At 32.7% G+C, this 27,407-nt stretch overlaps 1 protein-coding gene across 9 annotated transcripts in view; it reads right to left on the reverse strand.

Moving 5' to 3' along the window:
* The window catches only part of PTPRK (protein tyrosine phosphatase receptor type K), a 474,269-nt gene that overhangs the window by 120,781 nt on the left and 326,081 nt on the right, over window positions 1–27,407 (reverse strand). The gene's annotated exons all lie outside the window — the stretch shown is intronic.

Genomic DNA, 27,407 nt, shown 5'->3' on the forward strand with positions numbered 1-27,407 from the left:
CAAATTAAATGGATTAAAAAAAAGCATGTATGCATGTGTGCAGAAGGAAAGAAGAAGAAATTATTCTAATGAGAGAGAAATTCAAATAAGAAAGGAAAACATTTCAGAGGGAAACAGAAATTTAATAGAGAAGAAATGATTGGAACATTACTAACTGAAATGGAATCCTACCGGAAAAAAATTTTAAAAAGCCTTATTGATCTTTGTCACAAGGAATCCCCAACAAAAGTGATTGATAAATATTAATATCAAGTAGCTGAAAAACATTCAATGCCCCCCAATGGTTTTAAGCATTAAAGTGGAATCATCAGATTTCACAGAGGGATTTAGAACTTTTACAAGTGTTTGATATGCATTTTATTTGCAATATTTTAACTGCAATAAAAACTATTAACACAGGTCTGAAATTTACCAGCTGTGTGACTTTAGGCAAATTTCTTCATTTCTCAGTACCTTATTTTCACCATATATAACTCAAGGATAACTGAAGTACAAAGCTAAAGAGAGAATATATGGAGAGCAATCACATCAGTGCTTAACATATAGTAAGAGATCAATAATAATTACCTGTTATTATTATAATTGTTTTTATGACAATTCTGATATTTAATAGACCCTTATCATGTTCAATTGCACTGCAGATTAATTGATTTTCTACAGGCTTTTTTTCCATGTTTATGCAGGTGTTCGAATACCTTATTGATACAACATGGTGCAGGCAGGTGGTTCAGTGGCCCCTAAAGTAAAGTACAAATATCTAGAACTTCAGAATGGGACCTTATTTAGAATAAGGCTCTTTGAAGGGATAAAGATCACAAAATGAGATCAAGGATTCAGGTGGGCCTTAAATTAAATGATACAATAAAGAAGAAAATAGAAACACACAGAAGGCGGCTACGAGAAGACAGAGGCAGAGATTGGAGTGATGCATCTACAAGCCAAAGCACTGCAAGGAGAAGTCATCAGAAGCTGAAAAAAGCAAAGACTCTCCCCTAGAACCTTCAAAGGTGAGCGAGGCTCTGCCAACACTTTGATTTTGGATTTCTGGTCCCCGAAACCATAAGAGAGTAAATTTCTGCTCTTTCGAGCCACCTAGTTTGTGGTAATCTGTTAAGACAGCCCTGGGAAATTGATGTACATGGTTAAGAGGTGCCATGTTTGCACTGGTCTTTTTCAAGCCTCCCTTGCCTGTCCACTTAAATACAGTGCCCAAGTATGAGCACTACTTTATTTTTTAGAGTAGTTATTGATTTATAGAAAAATTACAGAGTTCTCATATGACTCACACCCAGATTCCCCTATTACTAATATCTTACATTGATATGGTACTTTTCTCAAAATTAATGAATTAACAGTGATACTTTATTAACTAAAACTTACTTTTTTCAGACTTAGATTTATTTAGCTTTTGCCTAATACCCTTTTTAAGTTTGAGGCTCCTATCCAGGATATCACCTTACATTTAGTTATCATGTCTCCTTTGTCTCCTCAGCTCTGATGGTTTCTCAGACTTCTCTTATTTCTGATTACCTTGACCGTTTGAGAAGTATTGGTCAAATATTTTGAAGAATGTCCCTCTACTGGGTTTTGTCTGATGTTTTTCTCAAGATTAGATGAGTTTTTTTGGAAGGGAGAACAGAGTGGTAAAGTACCATTCTCATCACATCATATCACATCAAAGGTACAGAGTATCCACATGACATCATTATTGATGTTGACCACAATGTTTGTCAACATTCTCCACTATAATGCTACTCTGTTTACCACCACTTTGCATACTATAATCTTTGCAAGAAAGTTACCATGTGAAATTCAACCTCAAAAAATGGAGAAGTTCTGCTCTGCCTCCTTGAAGGCAGAAATATATACATAAATTTTTTTTGGAATTATTTTGCGTGGAAGAGTTATCCTTACTCATTTATTTATTTACTCATTTATATCATTATAGACTCATGAATATTTTTTATAGCTGAGTTATAATCCAATTATACTTTATATGTTTTGCTCAGATTGCTCCAGCTTGGGACACTGATAGCTCTTTCATTTCCCTCCTTTGTCCCTTAAAATACCCTCACAATGCCATCATTGCGGGTTTTTGTTTTTTAGTACTTCTTAAATTACTGGCACTATACGATGCTCCAGAATCATCAAGTAACTTTCCTGCCCCAGTCCTAGAATCAACCATTTCTCCAAGAAACTCTGGTTCCTTTAATTGGAGTTTGTATTAGAAACCAAGATATGGGTGATAGGTATATTCTTGACTACTGGAGTGTCATTAGATCTCAGCTGATAGAGGAAGTAAATATATATGTGCATGCTAACCCATATATAAATGCATTCTATATCTACATTTCTATATGTGACCACCTGTATCTATATTAAACTAGGCATGCATTCACACAGATGTCTCCAAGACTAATTTATTACAACATTCTTGCTTTTGTCCCTTTGCTTATCTGTAGATACCCTTTACAACAGTGAGAGAACTGACTCCAACCTTCTCCACTCTACTTATATACTTACTCAATTCCCAAATGCATATGTGTAGTAGATTTAGCATTCTTAACCTGTGCCTCTGCGGGACACAACTTTATCCACTAAGGCACAGTACTACTGTATAGTTCCTTTAGACTTCAGTTTTATAGACACCAATATACCCAAGTTTCTTTATCCATTGACCTATTGGTTGCTCTCAGTTTTTGATGATTATGAATACAGCTGCTATAAACATTTGCATGCAAGTTTGTGTGGAGACATAAGTTTTCTAATCAAAAAGGTAAGAATTAAATATACGTAATTTTTAATTTCAAAACTCTAATTGTTCATTGTTGGGAAGCCTCTTAGAAGAATGCTATGGCAGTGATAGGAAAAATCACAGGGGCAACTTATACATAAAAGTGAGAACTGAACTATGTTCAGGCAGCTTTGGTTGCCGCACTACTAAGCACATGTATTTTGGTAAGTAAAGCATCTTTCCAAACAGTGTAACATAATGGCTTGCAACTTGTATTTTATATTCAAGTACAGTCTTTAAATTACAGCAATGACTTTTAGAAATTCTTATTATAAATCAAAGTTCATGGTTGGTCATGAGTCAAGTTGTTAGAGAACTACTGGAAATGAGAGAAATCATTCCTTTTGTTTTTGCTATTGAAAAATCCCTTCTATATAAACATCTCAACTAGAATATAGGTGCATTGTCTAGGCTTGCTTATGACTTAAAACTACTTAGCTGAACAAGCTCACTTTCTTGGTGCAGGGTCAAATGACCCCTAGATAAAACTAAAATTTATACTTTGGACTCAATATTCAAAGGTAAAGTGACTTTGCAAACTCATACTAAATACCTGCCTGAGCAGAACATTGGCATAATTGAGATAATTTTTAAATACTTTGAAACACTTTGGTTTACTTCATCCAAAGTGAACTCTTTGCTAGTATGCATTATGAGAAATAAAGGAATTTCCTATAGTGATTCAGCAGTAAAATAACAATTTCCAACTATTTGTCTTTTAAAATTCTGGATCAGCTGAAGAAGATATTATCGTGCTTTACAAAATAACAACTATTAAAACATAGCTTCCTCCCTCCCAATTACATAAATTTACATGTTTCAAGACTTTTCTGACACCATGAAACTAAAACAAAATGCAGAAAATCAACTGGATGTTGATGCTAATAAGACGGCAGCTGTCATCCAAACCAACAAAGTTCAATGTTTGCTTTTAACAAAATCCTTTTTTCACTGATTGGCTTATAAGGAAAATTTATAAACTTCTGAAAAAAGATAAACATTTATAGAAGTATTTGTTAGGCTATCACATTGATTTCATCTTAAAAAATGGCTTTCTATCCTAAAAAAATCACTGACATACTATAAGAGGACCAATATCCATAGTTTGGATATCAAGACAAAAAGGTTCTGTTTGCCTTCCTATCTTCACCCTTAGTTACTATCGTCCCATCCTCCAGCAACACAGCAAAGGCAGGAGCCTACTTTCAGATTAGAAAGTCTTTATCTTTTCTTTTTCTCAGGTTAACAAAAGGATTCCCATCTTTCAAGGCCCAGGTGGAAAATCTCTTTCTCCATGGACTTAGGCTTGTGCCTCACCTCTCTTCCCAGGATCCCATAGGACTCCAAGCAAACGTCATTTTAAAAATTCATGGTGAACTTCTTAAAATAACACACATATCCTATGTCTTTCAAACAAGGGAATGTGTGTGTCCACAGGAGCAGGAGAAACCACAAGGTAACTATAGTCAATCTTCCCTGGATTCCAAAGATTTGAGTGAGAAATTATATTTAAATGCCAGAAGAACGAATACAAAACTTATATAAATTTTTAAGATAGAGCAAAAACCTCCAAAGGAAGTTGGAGAGAAAGAAATCAGGCTATACCCACACCTCTCCCAGCAGTGGTAGTCCTTTTTTCCCAATGCTAGAAAGCATTTCTCATCAATTCCTAATGATGAGAAAGTGTGACAGGTAAGTTATTTATATATATTCATAAGATAATATATAAAGTACAAAAATATGTTCAGGTAATGGATGATAAATGAGAGCTAAATAACCCACAGAAATAACATGAAATAATACTTCAGTGTATTGCAATGGGGGTTCTTCATATGAAAGACGTTACTAGTGCCCATTCTGAAAAGCGAGGCTAAAGGGGTACTATAAATTTAATTAGGAAATATTTCCCTTAATTGCATATATAGCTTATTTGACTCATGATTTGTAGAGCCAGAGACCAATAGTTAAGTATGGGTCTTATTTTATTGCTTTGAAAACTATAGAATTTGCATTAATTTGGTTTACCCTTTATCTGTTTAAGTTGGCTGTGACTATGCCTATACCTATTTATTTCTTTTAATTCTTATTATTCCACGCTTAAGCTCAATGTCTCCTGAAATCATTTTTTTCATACCTCGTAGAGCAAGTCATTTCTTCATTGCTATTAAAGATATAATACCAGTATTATTCATGTGTAGTACATGTTTTTCCCGATAAATTGAATTGTACAAAAAAAATTGTTTTGTTTCACCGCACTAGAATATATTCTTTCATTGTAATACTGTTAGCCCCACTCATTCAATCACTGATTAGTTTTGATAACCAGAAATTATTTGCCTAAATTAAGCTGATACTCTCACGTTCTTCTCTTTCTTTTTGTTCCATTCATACAAGAAGTAGTTTCATTGAATCTTAGAGAATTTAATAAATAAATATTTTCTAAACTGAACCAAAAGGAATAAGAAACATCACCACTTTTCTGAGATACAGGAATCTAGACAAAAGTGAAGTGATCTATCATTGCTAATAAAAACAGTGTACACACATAATTATAAAAACATAATGGCATATTCAACCCATTTATGAGTTGAACATCATTACCTTCAGAACAATTTCAAACTAATAATACTTATGAAAAAAATTAAGGTAATACATTTTATTAGGCATGTCTCTATTCCCATTTGGTATATACTTTATTATCATTTCATGACCAGATGTCATCATGTCAGTTGATAACATTAATCTTGCTTAGACTCAAAGGGAAAAAAAAAAAGCCATCCTAGGAAAGCAACGAAGCACTTCTCTATATCTTTTTTATGGTTAAAGGCTTTCTGAGTACCATCAGATAATGTCACATTCAGACAATCATCTTGCCAGTTATGAATGTGCAACTCTGCTGCTATTGCAGGACAAGAAGGTTTAAGAACCCAATAAGAGTTATGATATGGAATGTTTTCTCTAAATCACAGAACATTTTCAGGTGACAATGATGCAGAAATGAAATAATTGCTTAGGGCAAAAGATTAAAGCAACTTAATGTAAAGTATAATTTGTTCTAATTATTCTAGCTATAAAATTTTCTATCTCATAATTCTTAAACTTAATTTCCTCACATACAAAATTTACTTTTGCAAATATTACATTTCATTCTAAGTACGTGCTCTGAATAATATATCTTACCATGTACAGATTGACTTTCTTTTCTTCAAAGCAAGAACAATAGTTCCATTTTGTTGCCAAGACGTATATGAAGGTCACAGATATATACAGCCAGTGTCCCCTCTCAGTGAATGGAACCATGAACCACTCAGTTACTTGGACACCTGGAAGCCTGGCTCATCTTACCTCTATATTCCCCTCTCACCAAGTCCTATCAATTTTTCCTTCTCTGTGTTTTGAATCTATGTGATTCTCTTATCTACACATTAACTCAAGGTAGTAAGATAAAAACAGGTATTATGGGGTAAAAAGGTTTTTTTTAGGAAATGCTGGGTTAAACAAATCAGATGAGGTTATTTCTAATTAGACTTATTGAACACCGAACATGGTTATTGTCATTGTAACTCTCCAAATCACATTTAAAAAATTCACCTGGAAATTATATTAAATGCTTGGAGACTAAATGAACAAACAATGAACTATTTTTTTCCACAAACAAAAGATGGCATTGGTATAGAAAGTATATAAAAATGTGAAGATTACATCTCTAAATTAAATACCCAAAAGCATGGAAACACTAGATAAGAAACACATTCAAACAACTGAATAATTGAATTATATTTTAAGGAACATGGCTTGAAAGCTACAAGGTTCTGGGGTCAGCTTCTTCACTCTAGAATTATAGAATTTGCTATTGCATGAGAGCGCAATTATTGTTTTTTGTCTTACGATTTCCATCCATTTCATCTCCTCATGGGATTGAAAATGCCCACATTCTGCTCCTCTTCCCAAACACCTTATGCACTGTTTTTCTTTCTTCCATTTTAAGAGGAGAGAACTGAGGGAGAATGGTACACTGAAAGGAAAAAATCAATTCCAAAAGAAGCAGTACAAAGTAGAACTGAAATAATATACTACAGATTGTACAGGGACAGAGTTTTGAGCATTCAATTCATGCTGTGGCTTTCTTTCAAAGTCACTGGAAGATAAAGCAGCGATTGTGACTTTGGCAATCTTCCAAATCTCAGCTGCGTGTTGCTCGAAAAACTACTTCTGTGGTGGCAAAACATGGATGATGAGGTGGAGGCTGAGTGAAGGACACATGACCTAATAAAAATCTATGGGGAGCCACGTCAGGAGAGAGACCACCACTAAGAATGCTCTAGTCTGCACCTGCTTCTGGGGAGATGGAAGGTGAGCATTTGGACACAGGTAGCTGATTAACTACTGTTCAACATAAAATTAGCTCTTTTTGGTGCCCAGGCCATCTCAGCATCTCAGTATAGATATCCAACTATCACTGCAGTTTTGGCTGAAAATTTTCCAAGGCTCTTCCAGCCAGAAGTGAAATTAGGACACCTGCAGAATAAAATGTCCTCCTTCAAGTCAAGTGGAGTTATATAATAGCACTATTTTTTTTTTTTTTAATGAGGGTGTTTTAAAAGGGATATCCTAAAACCACTGTCTATTTACCAGTTTATTAAAAGGCATGATTAACTCTTTGAGGATTATTTTTAACTGTATTTCTTTAATAATGTCAAATTAGAGGCAACCTAATGCTGTGATAATGTGAACTGAAAGTTGCAAACTGAGTCATTTGTGTTTTTTATTTTACTTTTGATCTCTACACTAAAAAAAGATATTATACGGGTTAATAATTGGTATATAACATATATAAATGATCGCCATTGATGTACATAAATTACGTCTTTAAAGGCAAATACATTTTTTGAGAAAAATAATTATAAACCGCTATACTACAAAATTCTCTATACCTGTAATAAAAGCAGTAAAATAAAATACACACTAAAAATGTGGTGTAAGATAAAAGGTCAGGTTTAGAAATTGTAACAGGCTACGTATGCATTTCTAAAACAAGAACTAGTGTGATCAGTCAGTTGTTTCCTGTGATTTCTTCTTTTCCCAACTAAAGCCACTCTAGAGAGCATTACTAATATCTACCTTTACCATAGATCTCTTCGAAATCACAGAGGTGACACTGTTACCCCATAAATAAAATGTGACTTTAAATTTATGGCATGTACTGTATGACTATCATACTCATTTTATTCTCCACAAAATATTTCCCACCACACGCAACCTGAATTCTATCAATGCTAATGCAAGTCTGATAAAACAGCAAACAGTACTAGTCATTCTTCAGGTCATTTTGTAAAGCTAAGATATATAAACTAGGAAATGGTTATGAGTTTTCTATTTGATCACCTGGGTATGTGAACATTTTCTCCTCCACTAAGAGAGCAACTCTACACAGAGAGTTTTAAGAGGTCATCAGATATATGAATAAATATGGTGTTATGTGCTGAACTGTATGTATCCACCCCAAAACTCTTATGCTGAAGCCCTAACCACCGGTACCTCAGAAAGTGACTAAATTTGGAGATAGAGCCTTTAGAGAGGTGAACAAGTTAAAATAGGACCTTTAGGGTGGACCCTGATCCAATCTGACTGATGTACTTATAAAAAGAGGAAGAATGAACATGCAGAACAACAGGAATGTAAGTGCACACAGGAAAGATCATACGATGATATAGCAAGAAGGCTGCCATCTACGAACCAAGAAGAGAGGCCTCGGATAAAATCAACATGTCTGCCAACATGCCAATCCTCAACTTCTAGTCTCCAGAACAGTGAGAATATAAGTTTTTGGTATTTAAGCCATATAGTTTCTGGTATTTTGTAAGACAATCCTGGCAAATTAATACATATGACATGAGAAAATGAGGAAATAGTTGAAGAGCTGAGATAGGCATTACAGATGGGGCTTATAGTTATCCCCTGTGCTGCACAGTCTATCAAACACACATCCCCACCAAGTTCCTGAGATTGGGGATCCAAATGTGTAGGAAAAGATATCTAACTCACTGAACAACATGGCATCATCAGGCTCTTCATTCCTCACGGAAGTTGCATGAGGGTGTATTTTGTACACCCTCTTAATAAAAATGCATTTGGTGCTACCTTCTCATATGAATACTAGCATAACCTGGTATAAATTTTGGGGTCACTACTTCTTAAAACATGTTAGATGCTTTTGCATTTTCAAGTATTTACACTTGTAGAATAATTCCACAGGAGTTTTATTTAAAAAAACAGTTCCTATACTACATCTTTCTGTTTATGTTTTTTTAGACATGTTTGGAGCTAGACTAAACATGGAGCAATACTTAACAAAGGCAATGTATCCTTTGCTCTTTGCCCTACTTCATATGCCCTCTGTGATGGCCAAATACCTTTCTCAGATGGGCAACTGGAAGGCTAGCTGATGTGCCCAGTTCCTATTCAAGTTCCAGGATCTAGCAGACTATGTAGTCTGGTGAAGCTTCATAGACCTGAGATGGATCTTACTCTTCTCCCACTGTTCAGTGACTGAATGCTCAGAAAAACTGGAGTACCTTAAATATCTTAAAAACTAAAAACTCCTGCATAAACAGCTACCTAGCCTTTTCCTATATTTTTCGCTTATAGTGTTGCACTTATAGGAACTATGCCCTGCAGGAGGGTGAAAAATATAACCATGTATTCTCTCTTTTGTATTTTTTATTTACTTTCTCAGTTACTTTCTTGAATAGATTTTGAAACTAATAGGTAGGTACTTGAAAATTTGGTTTACTTTCAAAAGCAAAATATCTAAAATCTATGAGTAGCTGTCTAGTTTTTCACTTACAGGAAACCTTTTATTTTAAGCCAGATTCAATATAACCTTTACTTCTTGCTTCATAGTGAGCTTAGTTCTATTTCCAGAAGCTTAGCACAGGTAACCTGCCAAGTGTGCTTTAAAATACAGTTACAACAATAGAGATATGGATATATGTGTGACAAAAGCACATAGAATAAAATGTTAATAGTAAAATCTAGGTGGTGGGTACACAGCTGTTCACTATAAAATTACTTCAATTGCTGTATTCTTGAAATTTTATGCAACTAAATATAGAAAGAATTCCAGGACTCCTGGAAATTTGGCAGAAAACGTCAATCTTTGTTTTCTATATTGTGAATCATCATCTTTTTCTGAGTCTACATAGTCAGTTTAATGGGAAGTTTAGAGATGTTGTGTCCAGGGCTACTAGCCAAACACCATTTAAAAGAGAAATCGCAGTATCTCTTAACAGTAGCCAATAGTTGTTTGCTAAACCCAAAGAGCATCCAAGGTGTTCTTTTCAAAGCAATCAGAGGCTCACAATTTTATGAAAAACATCCAAAGCAAATATATTAAATGTTCCCACAAACTAAAATAACATATAAAACTTTCAAACAGTGAATGCAAAGATTATACATCTCTTATGAATTATTTCTTAAAAAAATATTAACCAAGGAAAAATAAATGAGGATCATCCCCCTAAACTGGTGTCTCCCACTTTAGGTTTTCTTTCTTGCTCATATGAAATATAAACATATGCAACATATTTATTAAGTAATATACATTTCATTTTCAACATATATAGCTTTATAAAAATTGAGGGTTATTATTATCTAGGGAATATGTGTATAAAGATCTGTGCCAAATTATTTTCTTTACAAGAGCTAATATATAGTCAGTCCTCAAATTAAGAATGGAAATCATCTACAAGTTCTTGTTTCAATAATCAGAAACATAAACGAGATTTTGAACATGGAATATCACAGCAAATATCAGAGACTGGGCAGAACAATTTTATCTTGCTTAATAGAGATTGGATTTTTGGAGAACTCTAGATAAATATAAAGTAGTTAGGTAAATAAACCACATAATTAAGTTACATGTCTTGCTCTTTCCTTTTTCTACTCTTTCTTACCTTTCTACAGAGAAAAATAGATATGCAATCTGGGTGCAGATTACTGAACAACAACATGGATGAGAAACCTCATGAATTCTCATTGATTTGTATGACAGTTCCATAATTTCATTCCTTATTCAAAGCATTTCAGCATTTCTGCTACATCTTAGAAATTACTGTCCAATTGACTTAGCCAAAACTTCTTGAATTCCCTTTGGTGCTTTCCCCATCTTTTTTTTTTTTTTTTTTTGTAAACGCTAGTTTCTCTCCTTCTTCAATTAAGTTCAATCATTATCATTTTTTCTTTACTACCATTTGATTTGCTAATTTTTATAATGAAACAATGATTTTTCCACTCATTATTAGGACTCCAAGGAACTAGACTCCCTGTCTTTTGGAGCATTAGCAATTCAGAGCCTTTCAGATGCTCTGTTTAGTTTTAAGAGTGGCAGCATAATGGGAGATAAAGTCAGGGTCTTGTACTTGGGAAACTTAATGGACATATTCTATAATCACTTGAGTGCTTTCTCCGCAGAAAGCACTCCTCATCACAGTGGTGATGTGGGAAATACAAAAGAAATGGCCAGGCTTCTGTCTCCCCAGGAGACTTCAATCAAATGGGGTGAGGGATAGGCAACTAAGCAACACACGCCTGAGTACCTATCAGTGAAAAGTTCAGAGAAAGGGAGAATAATAGGAGCTGGAGCAGCCTGGAGGAAACAGCATGAGCAAACCTTGTGGTCAGGAGAAGACAGTGAGGAGTAAAGAGAATATATCTGGTAGGAGTTTAGGCTCTGGCCACAGAGCAATGAAAGGTAAACTTAGAGAACAGCCACATTATTGAGAACCTGAAACATTAGACGAAGAATATGGACATCCTACAAACAGTGATAAGGCTTTTCAGGTTTTGAGCATGGGAATCAAGTATGTTAAAATAAGTGTAAGAAAAAGAAATCTGTTGGTGTATAGAATCGATTTTTTTTCCCTAAGAAAACCTGGAAAAAAAAAAATAGGTTGTCTTGTAGCAGCCACTGTGGCTCATGGTAAAGTGAGCAGAGTCCAAATAGCTTACAGTTATCTCGTACATTTTAAGGATAAACTGTCGCAAAATAGGACAGGTCACTACCATATAAAATGTGGATTAAATTAAATATTGTTTAAATATCTTCTATCTTTTTTCTTGCTCTTAAGGGTCCCTTATTGAGACCATTAGTTATAAAATTAGAAAAAGAAAAAGAAATAGAAAACTTTGAGGAAAGTCTTTTGAATAATTAAGGCTCCTTTTTCTCATAAAGTTAATGCAATCAATAAAACTCTTCTCTTCTGTTCTCCTCTCTCCCCCTCTCTCTATCACGCCCTTTCTAAGGCTAACACTGGTGTGTGAACTGGTGTGTGAACATATCTAAATCCAGGTTCCTCTCGAGAGCTTCTGATGCACAGTCTGGACTTTAGAATCAACACCCAGGAGTAGTAAACTCCAAGGTAGTGAAGAGTTAAAGAGAAGACTCTGTTCTAGTTCTCCAAATTCAACTTTTCTCAGACATCTATAAGTTTTTCATTCTATGCTTTTAAGACACATTGGTTTTGCTTTCATTCATATATATATATCTAGCAACCATGTTTTAACTCAAATAAACTGGCACTGAGTAATAAAATCAAGAGGACAGAAAGTAGGATACCAACAAAGTGTGTGAGCAATCACAGACTGCTCAGACATCGTCATTCCTTTGTCCCCCACCTCTGCAGCAGAGGAAGACATCTCCTCATGTCCTATTTAAAACGCTACGGCACCTTTGCAGTACCCTCCAGTTGTATATGTCACTTGCTGGCTCTAACAATGGAGAATTCATTGCATACCTGGCAATCGAGATGTAAATGAGTAACATACTGTTCACAACACTTTGAAGAATAGCCCTAAACATAGGCATCATTTAGAGTCAAATAAACAAAATGAGGCAACTACATTATACCTTTAAAAGGCTGAGATATCATTTATACAAGGGGTCTTTGAAATGTATAAATTAAGAAAATATATAAGCATTGGGTTTTTTTTCCTGTAATTTCATTACCTTTGAAATAAATAACTCAAAAGTATACCTAACAGCATTCACATATTCCATAATAAATGTCAATAGCTTAGCTAAGACACTTCTATTTTAGCGGTCCCATCCCCAGCCTGAATTACTGCTGTGTTGTCCTTTGGTTCCATGATTCCTGCAAGAAAACTGATTTGAAGACACTGCCTACTGAGTCACATATATGTAATTTTTCAACAATTTCTGGAGGAAAAATATTTTTTAAGAAAAAGTAAATCGATTATTTGAGCTACTGGATATATTCTCAGAATTATTATGCCTAGAATTTAGGGGGCCCGCTTTACAGGTAAACATTTTCAGAAGAAAACACCAGATCTAAAGAAAAAAGGTAGATAAATAAGTTGGAATTCCAAGAATAATTTCTTCCTTGGCTTTTACAATTGAAAATATCTTTAAATTTATATAAAATCTCAGTTTTAACCTTCAATTTTAAATTATAAAGCTATTCATTTTTTCAAAGCAAATAGTGCAATATCTGTATGGCTCCATCTAAATTAAGATATTTTTCTTTCTTCCAAGCATCAAATTCTTTCTTATAATCGATAACTAGGTCTTCTCCCATACTCTTTAAATACCCTAAAAATAAAACATATGTAGACATAGTATCATTAATATGTATATATACATATATGTAATCTATACATGTACATGTGTGTGTAAATAAAAACCACATAAATATAATATAGCTATTGTAAATGATGATCCATGAACCTGCTTTCCATTCTTTAGTTATCACCCCAGAACCAGAGAGCAGACATAGCTCAGAACATGCGCTCAACAAGCAACACAAATTCATTCATTTTTACTTTAAAATTCAAATAGAGAAGCCTGCAGAGAAGCTGATAAGCTGTCTAGTAGAGTATAACGTCTACCACAGGCCTTAAGATCTTGCACAGGTGGATTATGTGTAATGAAGGAAAAAGAATAAATATCATCTAAGGTGAACAAATCCATCACAACTCTCACCCAGGCAAGTCAAACATTGGAATTACAGTGAAAGTTATGAATATAACATTCCATTGGAAGTTATGAATATAAATACCATAAAGTATATATACTGCTTTCACAGATATGTGCCTTCCAAATATAAATTTCTTATAGATGGTAATAAAGGAAAATTCGGAAGTGTTTTTTTTTTCCTATAGGAAAGTAAACTCAAGAAAATTAGAATGTAGATACAAAGAAAATATTTAGTTCTCAACAAAAATAAAGTCTAAATTTAATAAGGCATGAATGCCCTTCTATTTGTACAATACCTCAAAATATAAGTACCCTGGTATCCTACATATAAATGAATTTTTCATACACAGGAAAGTTTTAGTACAATCATATATCGGATAGTATATATTTTAAGGCTCAGCCAAAAGGAGACAATTTGGTGCACTGCTTCTTAATATAATTTTATATTAATGTAATATAACTATTCAAGATATTTATGGCCTCTGATCTAAAATACTGACTTATTTCTCAGATAATTTTCAAAGTTATCATTGTAAAGGAATCAGAATACTCAGTATTTTTTCCAAAGCTGATTGATCCTGAAATTTATTATACTCTCCCCACACTCTTCACTCCTATAATGCAGATCTCTCCACTATAAATGCCTCTTCTGCACCTCCAAGACATGGGGCAGCTAAAGGAAACAGCAAAAGCTTGGCATTGAGTTACATAATAGCAGTCACTAATATTATAATTCAGAACCTCAATGTAACTTTAGTTTCTTCTAGTAATTCGATTCATCGCCAAACACAGAATACAGTTCACCTCTTTCTTACCAGAGAGAAATGGGAGAGAAGTATACATTCACATAATAAAATCGGTTGATCAAAACTTTTAAAAATTTTATTTAAATTATTTTATTTGAAAGATTTAATGCTATTAGTACACATAATTTTTAATAGTGACTGGCTTCACATAAAACATGGTAACATAATGCTATGCTGTCCTATATAAGCCTGAAAATGAGGCTCTCTATTAGCATTTTAATATATTACAACAATCATAACCTCTTTCCTTCTCAATCAATACCAATTACAACATTGCCAAAATACCAAATGGGGCACCCTTCTCATTGACTTACTGTTCTTTCAGGCCACTGATCCAACCTTCTTTTCTCTGGCCATTATCCTCTTATGTCCTCTCTTCCCTTTCAAATACATCATTATAATCATATCCTTTATGAGTTCTCAACTCTTTTGTTCCTCTTAATAATTTCCTGGAGAAATCCCAACTCTCAGTTAAATCCTGTTCTCTGCCTATTCTGCACTTCAAGTAGATGAAAGTTGCTGAAGGCAAAAAGAAAAAAAAAAAAGTATAACCAGAATGACTGGTTTCACATTTAATTTTTGACCACAAACCTGAGTTGAGTCTTTCAGACAGCCAGGCAGCTATACTATTTCTTGATGTATTCACTCTCCAGAGTGTTTCACATCTCTCTCCTCAGTACTTTTCTATCCCCAATCTCACTCTTAGCTGCCTAGCTTCATTCTTTTTCACTTTATTGGAAATCTTCATTGTCCTATAGCAGCTGCACGGTCCAAGGTCCTCTCTCTTACCTTACACCAATGGTCCTCTTCTTCTAATGCTGTGCTTCTCAAATTATCTGTGGTGAAGGACCAGCCCCTACACCTCAATCTAGTGTGAACCTAAACTTTTGTAAATTACAATAAAAATAATTCATATTGAAAGAAAAAGTAAAGACATGCACCATGTTTCAAATATCAGATTCAACACACAATTACTACATCAAATTTTTATGAAAACTTGCTCTCAAGTTCTCTCTTACTGTCGAACATTACTGACAGAAAGCTTGCTCCAGGCACCAGCCCGGTGAACACACTTTGAACTGCACCGCCCTATTCAGGCCTAGCTCTGGTTGTTGACTATGCTGGAATGTTCTTCCCTCAGAGAGCCACTTTTCTTCCTTCTCTTATTCAGCTCAGCTCTAATGTCAACCAACTCAGATAGGATTTCCATGACATTGTGTGTTATCTATCCAAATTTAATCTTGTTGTCACTTTTCATTCTCCTGCATTAGTTTTCCTCCTAGACTTTGTAATTTATTTGGCATTCTTATATAACTAATTTTTTATTATTTGTTCTCTATTTATAAGTTCAGTTCCATGAAGTCAATAATTTTATATTTTTGCTACTGAGTTTCTAGCATTTCAATTCTACTTGGCACACATAGTAGGTATTCAACGGTACTTAATAAATGCATAAATTTCAACAAATATGCATACAATGATAACTAGTATGGTATCATCACAGATTTAGACACTAGCAAAAGAGTACTGGGATTTAGGAAATACTGATGTGCAGTTTCCTTCACAATAATAATATACTTTTAATATTTTTTATCATGTGCTCTGAAATTAGAAAAAAAAAATATTAGGCATCAGCTCTATCTCTTGGGAAGGGAAGTATGTGGTGGCAGGGGCTAAATGTTACCTGCCAAATGTGTTGTGCAAAATAAAGTTTATTAAACAAAAGCTACACAAGAACAAATGTCTAGAATTGCTTTAGGCTGCCTTGGACTAAAAGCAATTGTAATAAGCTTTTACATAGAAGAAGCATCCTTTGAAATAAAGGCATAAACAATTAAAATATATTGTCTCTTAAGAAAATGAGAAGCGAATTTATAAGATTACTGATCCTTTATTTATGAAGGAATCTGAGTCTATTGGACTTTAGTTCAAAGCGGACTTTACTGTGTACTCATTAAACAATAAATATACTTAGGTAAAATTGAGAATAAGAAAATCAATTAAAAGAAAAATATCACCATATTTGTTCTTTCTCAGGTAATGAAGAGTAAAAATTTAGTATATTTGGAAGAGATAAAAATGATCAAAAGATTACTCATTTTATTATTAAACATAAATTTTTCATATTATATTTGTATCATAAATTTTCTTTTAGACTAGATATAATATGTATCCTACTATCTCACAATATAGATTCCTTATAGTTAACACATTCAAAGGTCTTTCCTACTAAAAAAAAACAATAATTGTAACTATCACATTAAAAGTTAGTTAATTTTTACAAAATTACTCCAAGAATAGACATTTACTACAAGATAGACATTTACTCCAAGGCCTTTTTGCTTTGATGGGTACTTTATTTCTTCACAAACTGAGCCTTAGCCATTGCTGGGTCAGGAATGGTACCCTACCTAGACCTTTGCATGTGGTCGATATGCTGCACGTAGTTGATGTGGGGAGAGATAATCCCTAATCTAGGCCAGGCAAATCATGGCCCTTCCAATTGATCTGATGATACAGGTTCAATTTCTTTCTGGGAAAGGCCATGCAAAATAGGAGACAATAAATGTACTGACACTGAAGTTTGACTAAAAAGGGGCATGAGGACATATGGGGTGATGAACATGTTCTATATCTTGATTATGGTAGTGGTTTGTGATTGCTCATATGACTATATACTAAAAAGGACAAATTTTACTCTATAAATTGTACCTGAATAAACCACATTAAAATTTTTAAATCCAATGTATTCTTTTACATTATTTGTTATTTGTTGGAGTTGTGTTTTAATATATTAATTTAATAAATATACCAATTTAGGAAAATGATATTTTTCTGTATTCTAATCTGCAAATGTGATATTAGAGGCCATGACAAGGAATTAAAATGAATATTTTAATATCATTCTGAAGTTTTTAATATCAATACTTTCATATCTCATTTACACAATCTATAAGCATCATATAATTGCCTCAATTAGAAACATATTTTAATACATATGAATAGCTTGAAAAAGCAGGCACTTGAAAGCTAAAGTGTGAATATTTCTCTTATTCCAATCTAATTAGCTCATTTGTCTACCTCAGTTTGCTTTCTTGTTATTTCTGAGGTACTGCTTTTGAATAAAAAGAATATTACTTCCATTTTTAACTGTTTGCTTGAGTAGTAAATATACTACTGTTTACCATATATAAAAATAAATGCCATACAGAACATAAAATTTACAGTTGGTTTATGCAAAACATATAGAAAACATTTATGAATAAAATAATAATATTTAGAAATGCTTAACATTCAACTAAAGAAATAATCTGCTTAAGGCTCAATAGATACACTTTTTCTACAGTTTTTGTATTGAAAATTATAATAAACCAGGGCGTTTTATGGTTTCAGAGAAACCATTCATTGTTTTGGCAATAAGTAGTAAAATTCTAGTACTTTTTCCAGGATAGTCCTTCAGATACTCATCATTCAAACAAGTTCATCAGTGGATTTCTTCTAGGGGAGAAGCTATTTCCAGGTATCTATAAATTTCGTAGAGTCCTAAAATTATACAACTGACAAAAATATAGTATCTTTGGGAATAATACAAAACCTTAAAAAAAAATGGATGCAATAAGTAAAGGTCAATAGTTTTTAATACTCATACAGAGAAATCTTCATTGACTGTGAATGCTGAACACAGAGTGCTGCAGTTATGTTTTTAAAATTCTCTCATACAAATAAATGTGTGGGGTGTCCTGGGTCAACAAGATTTCATATGAACACAACATAACAATAATAATAATAATAAAAAAAAAGAACACCTGAGAAGTGAGAAAGAGTTCTGCATATCAAAATACCTGACAGACCAAAAATAATTAACATAATCTTGCAGTCTTCCCCCCTTCCTCCATCCACTAAAGCCAAGGATATTCTGCCTGCTCAATTCTGCCCCCCACCCCATTTCACTTCTCTTACAGTGTACAAAATCCCTCTGTTGGAGGAACGGTTCAATTTATAGAATAATAAAATGGAGAGAACCACAAAAAACACATGGGTATTTGAGTTGACTGCTAAACTTTAGCAAAGAAACAGCTGCCAAAAACTGCTATGTGATGTTAGTGACCAGAAAAAGGAAGGAGAAAACCCATCACATCCAGTATTGGTTGAACTACAGCATGAGGAGTTCAGTTCTCCATGGCATATTTATTTTAAGAGGAACAATGATGACCTTGTTTGAATTGTGAATATTTTCAGAACCATCAAGGAAGAGGAATTAGGGTTTTCCTATGTAGTACCGAGGATGAATGTGAATACATTTTACTTAGTGGATAGACATTGTCTAAAAATGAAAGGCTGCCTTCAGAGGTAGAAAATCCTGATTATTGGCATTTAGAAATATTCATTCAAACATTTCATTGCATATATTATATATGTAAAAGGCTATTCAAGGCAGTATGGAATTAGAGATAATAATAATAACAAAAAGTTCTTTCCTCAAATAATTCCTATAGGTACCATTAACTTCCATGTTGGATTACTGTACGAGGCAATTCTCTACTGATGGGGAGAATATACAGGTGTTCCTCTATAAGCCCTTCCAACTTAAATGATTGATGCTGACCATTAATATCTTACTATTTGCTTCCTGAAGAGATTTGATAGTTCTTCACAGGTAACAGATATTTTATTAGCATTTCTTCAGTGTAACAACCCAAGCAGAAACCAAGAACTGGCTAATAAGTGAAAAGGGAATGTGTAAGCCTCTGTTTCTTATCTTTTAATATTTTCTAAAACATTTCAGAGTTACAGAAATATTTTAAAGTTCTGCTTAAAAATGATATTTCCAGTTACATTGATTTACTTAGTAAGAACAATCACTAGTGAGAAGGAAATTTATTTGCATGTTAATTAACTTTGGGAGATTGAGACCTGGTTTATTCTAAGATTATATAATGTCTTTCCAGAAAAAGAACAAAGCCAAAGTTTGGGGAAATGACAGAATTTAATTACCTGTTTCCATGATTTCAAGGGAAATTCATCTACCGTATCTTACATAAATGACTGATGCATTTTAATCAAAGGAAACCATGAACTGAATCAGCCTACTTGATATTACGGTATAGTCTGTCACTGAATATCAAACAAAATCTTTAAGGCATAGCATTACTAATGAAATAATAATATTGATGCTAATAATAACACTAAAACAGAATAAATATATTAAGTAGAAAATGTGCTATAATGGTGTTATAAATTTGTCTGAATTAAGAAAGTATTTTAATTTTTGAATAGTTATTATATTGCACTAGCAGTATAATACTACGCACATACGGTAGAGTTGGGAATATGGCGAGCGTACAGTTGAATCTCAATCCAGCACTCACTGTCACACTTACCTAATCTCGTTAAGGCCACACATTCATTTATTTTAAATGAGATTAATAGTATATACATCATAGGGTAGTTGTGAGAATTAAAGTAGGTAAGGGATGTGAAGTACTTGGTAAAGAATACAGCACTTGGTAAAGTTTCAATAAATGGGGAAAAGTCTTAATAAATAAAAATTTTATATAATGTTGGTAGTATGTATAACTTTATTTTGAGACATTGAAGCCCATTTGTATTACGCTCATCATTCTTCACCAACTCCCTTCTCATTTCTGCCCAAATTAAATCAGCTTTGAGTTTGTGTGCTAATATACGATAGGTAAGAGAAGAAAATGATTCTGAATGCCTCTAAAACAAGTTGCTTTCAGCTAAATGTAGATGTTCACTATGTGGAGTGGTGTTCTGGGAGCAATAACATGCCAGATTTCTTAAGAATTACGGGCCGTTCATCAGTAACTCTTAGTAATTCTTATCATTCTACTGGGTGAAAGAGACAGAATGCTTGCTCCTGGGTTAGAAGCAGGATGAAGTCTTAAGACTTTCGTTAATATCAATTTGTATTACCAAGGGATATTGGGAATGCCATGAAGTTCAGCGGATTTGGCTATAATTTTTGCTGCAACCAATATAATAGCAAGCTCTTCCGCACCCCCCCCCCCAAAAAAAAGAAAAAAGAAAAAAAGAAAAAATCCCAAGGGGAGGCGTGGAGGAGATAACAAATCTATAATTCCTACATCAGGCTCAGTGCTGCTTTCTTAAGCTTTTAATGTCACATAAAATCATTTCTGATTTTACCCCTTTTTACTTATACATATACATAAAGGCAATAGACCAAATAAATGGAGTATTGAAAAAAAAAAAAGTTATTATGCTGAGTGAAATAAGTCAGACAGAGAAAGATAAATACCATATGATTTCACTTATATGCGGAACAAAAAGAACAAAGTAATCAAAAACAGACTCACAAATATAGTAGACAATTTGGTGATGGACAGAGGGGAGGGATGTTGGGAGGCTGGGAGAATGCAGTGAAAGGTTACAGAAGTACAAATTAGTAGTTGATAGCTGGGCAAGGGGATAGGGAGCAAGGCATAGGGAATGCACTTAGCATTAATATGATGGCTAAGTGGAGGGCTGGGGAGGGAGGGAGCAATTAGGGGCATCATGTTATGAACATTATAGATGTCTAACCAATGTACTATATTTGAAACTAATTTAAATAAATTTATTTTTTAAAAAAACTGGATATGAGAGAGGAGCTACATAACCCTTTCATTCTTTGTAAAGCAAATAATCAAAACAATTAAATGATAAGTGTTCTGAATTCTGGGTTCACTGGATTCTGAGGTCTGTACTTTGCACTAAGCATTTCCTCCCTGAGGAATATGTCACTCCCTCCCTCTCCTGCCCCCCTTGCTCATCTTTCCAGAGGCAGCCCAAATGCCACTCCTTCTGTTCAGCCTTCCTTGCTTCACTGCAACTTCCAAACAGTTGACTATCAATGCTTTAAAAATGTGCCCTATTACCACTTTACGCAAACATCTGTTTATCCCTTCCTTCCTTGATCTCAACATTTTTAGAGGAGTCACAAATTTATAAATATACAAATATGGGATAAAGGAAATACAAAGCTATAAAAAAAGACAGATTAAAGGTCAAACCCTAATGGTATTTATGATCTTGAAGAATTTAGTTAAACTTTCTACATTTACTCTTTATTAACAAAACAGTAACATTAAACTTTCAGGCTTGTTCTGAAGATTAGATATAAGATACGTCAGGTTATTACCACAGTATTTGGCAAAGAGAATTAAGCATTAATATATCAGTTATTATTTTGATTACTGTGTCAGCTCAAACATAGAATTTCATGTGACAAGTGATTAGAGGAAAAAATACTAAAAGGATACAAGGTAAAAAAAAAAAAAGTAATTTTGATTGAGATGTCAAAAGTGTGAAGCCTGTCATTAAGGAATTCACTAAATGTTTGCTAATTGACTTGAATTTCCAAATCTGTTAAAAAGTGAACTGGGGGTTAAAAGATAAATAGGATTTTGAAAAGACAAAATAGGGAGAAAAATGTTCCCCCCCCCCCCCATTTTATGAAGTTTGGCTTTATTCTTGTGCTTTTGTAAGGTATTATGAACTATAGCAAAGTCACAGAGATTCTATATGATTACCTACACTATTTCATTTTATGTATGTATATAGCCATTTAAAAAAAAAAAACAAAAGGAGAAGGAAATAGAGAGAAAACAAATTAAAATATTATTTTAAAAAGACTGTCCATCATCCTAATCTGTAGGTTTAGGCATCAATTTACTAGATTAAAAATATCTCTGGTAAAATATCCCAGAGATCAACAAACATCTAATGAGGTGATGTATAACAAGTAGTAAAAAAGATAATAAATTCTTAAAGAAGAAAAATCTTAGGTTAAACAATTCTTAAAAAACAAAACAAAACTGTGTTGTGTGTATTCTGATGTACCATAAATACAAGCATTTTATAAACGTGTTTGGGAAGAATACTAAAACATGTGAAGAAATTAGTTAACAAAATAAAATATAATATAGCTGGTGTGTATTATATGTGAAATCAAAATTCAAAGAAGATCAGCCATGAGAGAAACAATTTCAATAAGTTAAAATGGCAAAGGTGAAGAATGGCAAGATAGGGAGAATTATAATAAAAAGAGACAATATTCTCAGCAAGGTATATAGCATAATATGCTGCAGCCACTGGAATACAGTTGAGAAGGCTACTAATACATAGTATAATAGTTAAGTCTGTTTAATCATGTTTATCTTTCTATAGCTTGTGATTTTTTCTGTTAGAATGTATCATGTATTTACTATCAGAAGAAAGAAAATGTGTTTTCTAAAATTTGATTTTAATTACTAAAATGTAAACCTGTACTATCAGAAGGTGATTAGACCATTTAAACTATAATTAACATTACAGTTTTCACCACAGTTCTACAGATTGAAACCTATCTTTTAGGTTACAGTAATTTTAAGTGAATATACTATCCTTCCCTTTAAGAATCAGTTTAGAAAGAATTTAAGATAGAGGCATTACATTGCTATTCTGACAGACAATGACAACATTTTAGATACAATGCCTACTAAATGAAAAATATGAAATTCAGCAAGGTCTTATTAATCACTTCACTTGATGGAAATTTATTCATTCACTATTCCTATGGAAAAAATGGCCTTTTCTTCTGAAATATTAAAATAGCAAAAAATGGTTTATGACACCAGTATAAAGGTGTAGTTAAGGCCTCCATTTATCAAAATAAGCTTTAGTCTCCATAGTCCCAAGAAAAAAAGTGCAACTCCATAAATACTATCAATTATGATGATGGAAGATTACCAATTTGGAAGTACATATTCTTTAGCTAAGATTTGATTTATGTCTGGAACAGGCTATAAGTATGATAAAAAAAAAAATTCTATAAGAAGAAAAGAGAAAGCTGAGTCAGGGTTGTTTATTATGACAACACATGGGTCATAAATTTATATATAATTTAGCAATCTCATTTGTGTGTCATATCTCCTATAGGTATTTGTTAATTAATAATCAATACATTAATGAGATATCATGTATTGACAAGAGACAATTAGATTCATAATAAATTATTGTTAACTTAGGAATATTTATATATAGAAGACTATAGTATCAAAATGTTAACAGTAAAAATAATGATAAAAGAGAAACTTATCAAACTTTATTGATAATTCTATCATTAGTATCTCTAAAAGCTCACTGTAACCAAAAATGACAGAGCTGACCTTAATAATATAATGACAAATAAGATTGTATAATGGTAAAATAGCACATTATAAAGATAATGTTTACATCTGAGTCCAGATAACTGTGCATAAAAAAATTATCATTAATGTGATTAATGGAGAAAAGTTTAATAAATTCCAAAAAGGCATAAATTGTACTACTTCATTTTCTGACCACAATGTAATACAAATAATTAAAACTAACTGGAGATTAAAAAACAAAAACGATTCACCTAAGGAATTACTTCATCAAAAAGGAAATAAAAATGCAATTAGACATAATTTTTTAAAAATAATGAAAAAGATAACCTAATTTCCAGCTATTATAAATTTCCATTATTTGTTACTTGGTTAGTGATACAAGAGGAAAATGCAATTGAATGCACAAGGTTATATTTCATTTTCATGTCTATTATGGAAAATGTTAAACATGGAAAAAGAGAAAATAACATAACAAACCCTCATGTACCTAGATTTAATAATTATTAGTTGATTTGTTGAAATCTTGATCTTAACAATATTTATATATTACATTTGGTTGATGTATATTTTAAGTCCCTTTTAATTTTTAAGTTTTCTATCTCTCATAATGCATTTTAGTAATTAAAGAAACTGGGTCATTTATCTTACAGAGTTTTCTATTGTCTATATTTTTATGCATTTATATGTTTAGTATTATTTACAACACATCTCTCAATGCCCAGAATTTCCTACAAACTATAGAATTTCCTATAGCTATAGAAGCTTGATGCATGAATATTTCATAGGTGTTCAAAGATCTCACTTTTAATGATATTAAGTTATTAATGATCATCAACTAAATTCAATCTTCCATTGAGTTTTCCACTGAATTCTATCATTTCTTCTTTATTTATTAGTTGGAATAATCCTATGAAGAGAGCCCTGAGGTAGTTACCCTGAGTTGTAGATTAAGTGTTTGATGCTTTCCATATATTTACAAGTTTTCAGAGTAATATGTTGGTTTCTTATCATCTAAAGATCATAAATGATATCAATTTTTAAGTATTATTATGAACTTACAAATTTTAACGTATTTTATATAATTCAATCTATTACAGTTCTTTCCTTCCTTTCTTCCGTTATTTTTCCTTCTTTCCTCCCGCTTCCCCTCTCCCAACTATCCCAGTTTTGTCCAGTGGAGGCAACTTCATGCTGGCTCTGTGGTCATTGTGACACCAATCTATTAACCTTTGACAAATTCCTTATTTTGATGTTACAAGATGTTTCAGGTTCAGCCTTTAAATTTCCTGCTACAGATATGGCATCAGTCATTTTTCTAAAGGGCCACAAAAGGTTGGCTAAATTAAAAAATGCAATGTTACTACATATATACAATGTTACTTTATATATAACATATCAGACTATGTAAATATTACAAAGCATTCCAAAGTGCTGAGGTGGACATCAATAAGCATAATTTGGTCATTGGTCTATATATCCCTGGGCACAAACACCAGGGTTAAAAACTGTTAAGTTCTATGCTCATGTAGCAGTTATTGTAAAATCTTAAATTTTATAATTTTGGTTACTATTTTTCATGGTTTATTTTAAATGTTTTGTGTTTCATCATCTAAGTGTTATCCTGTAATCTCTCTGTCACAGACATGCAATTCCTAGTATAAGCTAATACTTTATAAATCATACCTGAAATGAAAACACCAAGTGGAGATTTTCCAGAAAGCCAAAGTAATATAAGGTATATGCTAATGTAGAGAATAAAAAAACTTAGTTAATATTTATTGTCAACAATATTAAATGCAACAAAATAGTTATAATATAGATTTCACTTACAACAACCATAAAAATCTATAGTGTTTTCAGGTCCCACTTATAAATGGTTCTTAATTAATTGGTTGTTTATGTGTGTCTCTGTATGCCTGTATGAATGAATGTATGCATGCACGTTTGTATGTCATAAATGCAGCATACCATCACAGTTGAGAGTATGGATTATAGAGCCAGGGTACCTCAGTTTAAATCTTGGATCCTTTTTTTTTCAATAAATATGTGACTCAAAAACTAAGTCACTTAATTCCTCTTCGTTTTAGTTTCTGTGGCTTTAAAATGTGGATAATAATACCACATCCTTTTATTGTGAGAATTTAAATACATTAATAGAGGCTCATAATCATTTATCTAAATTCTAAACTCTAATGAGGCAGTTCGTAGTTTTTAACTACCCCCTCAGTTTGTCTGCAGAGGTATTAATGTGCCTTACCACAGAATGCTGACCTAGACCTCACTGGGGAATCATTATGCTTTCATGTCTGAGCATAAGCTATTGATTTTTTACTAAGTCTCCTTAAATCTCTTGAATATTATTTCATCCTTTCAACACTTTCTTTTTAAATGGAAAAGATAGTTCAAGATTTTTCAGGTTTATCTCATTTCTTAAAACATAAATTATTTTATTTATTGATACATATTTCTTTGTTGATGTATGTTGCTTTATATTGTTATATACATACATATATACATAAAGTAAACATGGAGTATATAACATTTAACTAAAAAAACAAACAAACACAAACACTCCAAAAAATGACATTCCTGCAATATTGGTGACCTAAATATTTATTTTGGATAATTATGTAGCTTGTGAATGGTCAAAGATATTCCACAATCATTTGAATATCTAATTTTATTTCTAATCCAAAAATATTAAGTATAAATACTCAAGAAAAATAATTTTTAAAGCAGCCATGATAAAATGACAACATTTTTTTTTTTTTGATGAATGACCTCTCTGTCTAGTTCTCACTGAGTTGTGTTTACCCTGGAAAGTGAACAAGGAACACATTTAATAGCAGAGGGACAAGGCCACTGAGGAAGGACTGAATGCTGTATCCACAACACACATTTTAAAATAAATCACCAAGGATTAAATTACAGAGGTCTACATAAACTTTCTAGATTTTATTTCCGATTTCTTATTCTTGTTCTTCCTCTAAATCCACATGGAGCACTTGACTCTAACTTAAAACATATTTGTACAGTGACCACTTCAGATTTCTTTTTCCTCTTCTTTTCCCTCTTTATTAAGTAGTGATTCTAACAGATATTTTTCTTTCTCTCCAATTGAACTAGCAACTTTTTTAATTCTTCCATTTCATCAAATTAGATCTATGCTATCCTTCTCTTCTACATGTACCTTAAAAATATCACAGTAGGCAAAAGGGTCCCCTCACAGGTGATAATTTTTGAAGTCCTTTGAACTCGTAAGACTAACAAACATGGAAATTATTTTGGGCACCAAATGTACTGCTGTTGTTTCACTATATAGCCCACCTTCTAATTTCTAAACACTTATGGGGTCATCGATGAGGTTAAAAATCAGGTTTGGGTGACAAAAGACACTACCAAAATTTCTCTCTTAGATCTGAAAGATTTTAAAATTTAGTACAGAACAAAACTAACTTTCCTGAAAAGAGAAATGGAGTATGTTATAGAAGGAAGAGATTCTAGAACCAAAGTTGTCAGTTTCATCTATGTGAATTATTGAGTACTGAGTGTACCACAAAAAAGTTTTAAAATATTCTGTATTAATTTTTCTTATTTTTAATTTAAAGAAGGAAATCAAAATCCCAGACTAGAAACTTTCCACAGACTACATATAAAAGCTC

Source organism: Rousettus aegyptiacus, unplaced genomic scaffold (assembly GCF_014176215.1).
Source record: "Rousettus aegyptiacus isolate mRouAeg1 unplaced genomic scaffold, mRouAeg1.p scaffold_m13_p_1, whole genome shotgun sequence".
NCBI classification, from domain to species: domain Eukaryota; kingdom Metazoa; phylum Chordata; class Mammalia; order Chiroptera; family Pteropodidae; genus Rousettus; species Rousettus aegyptiacus.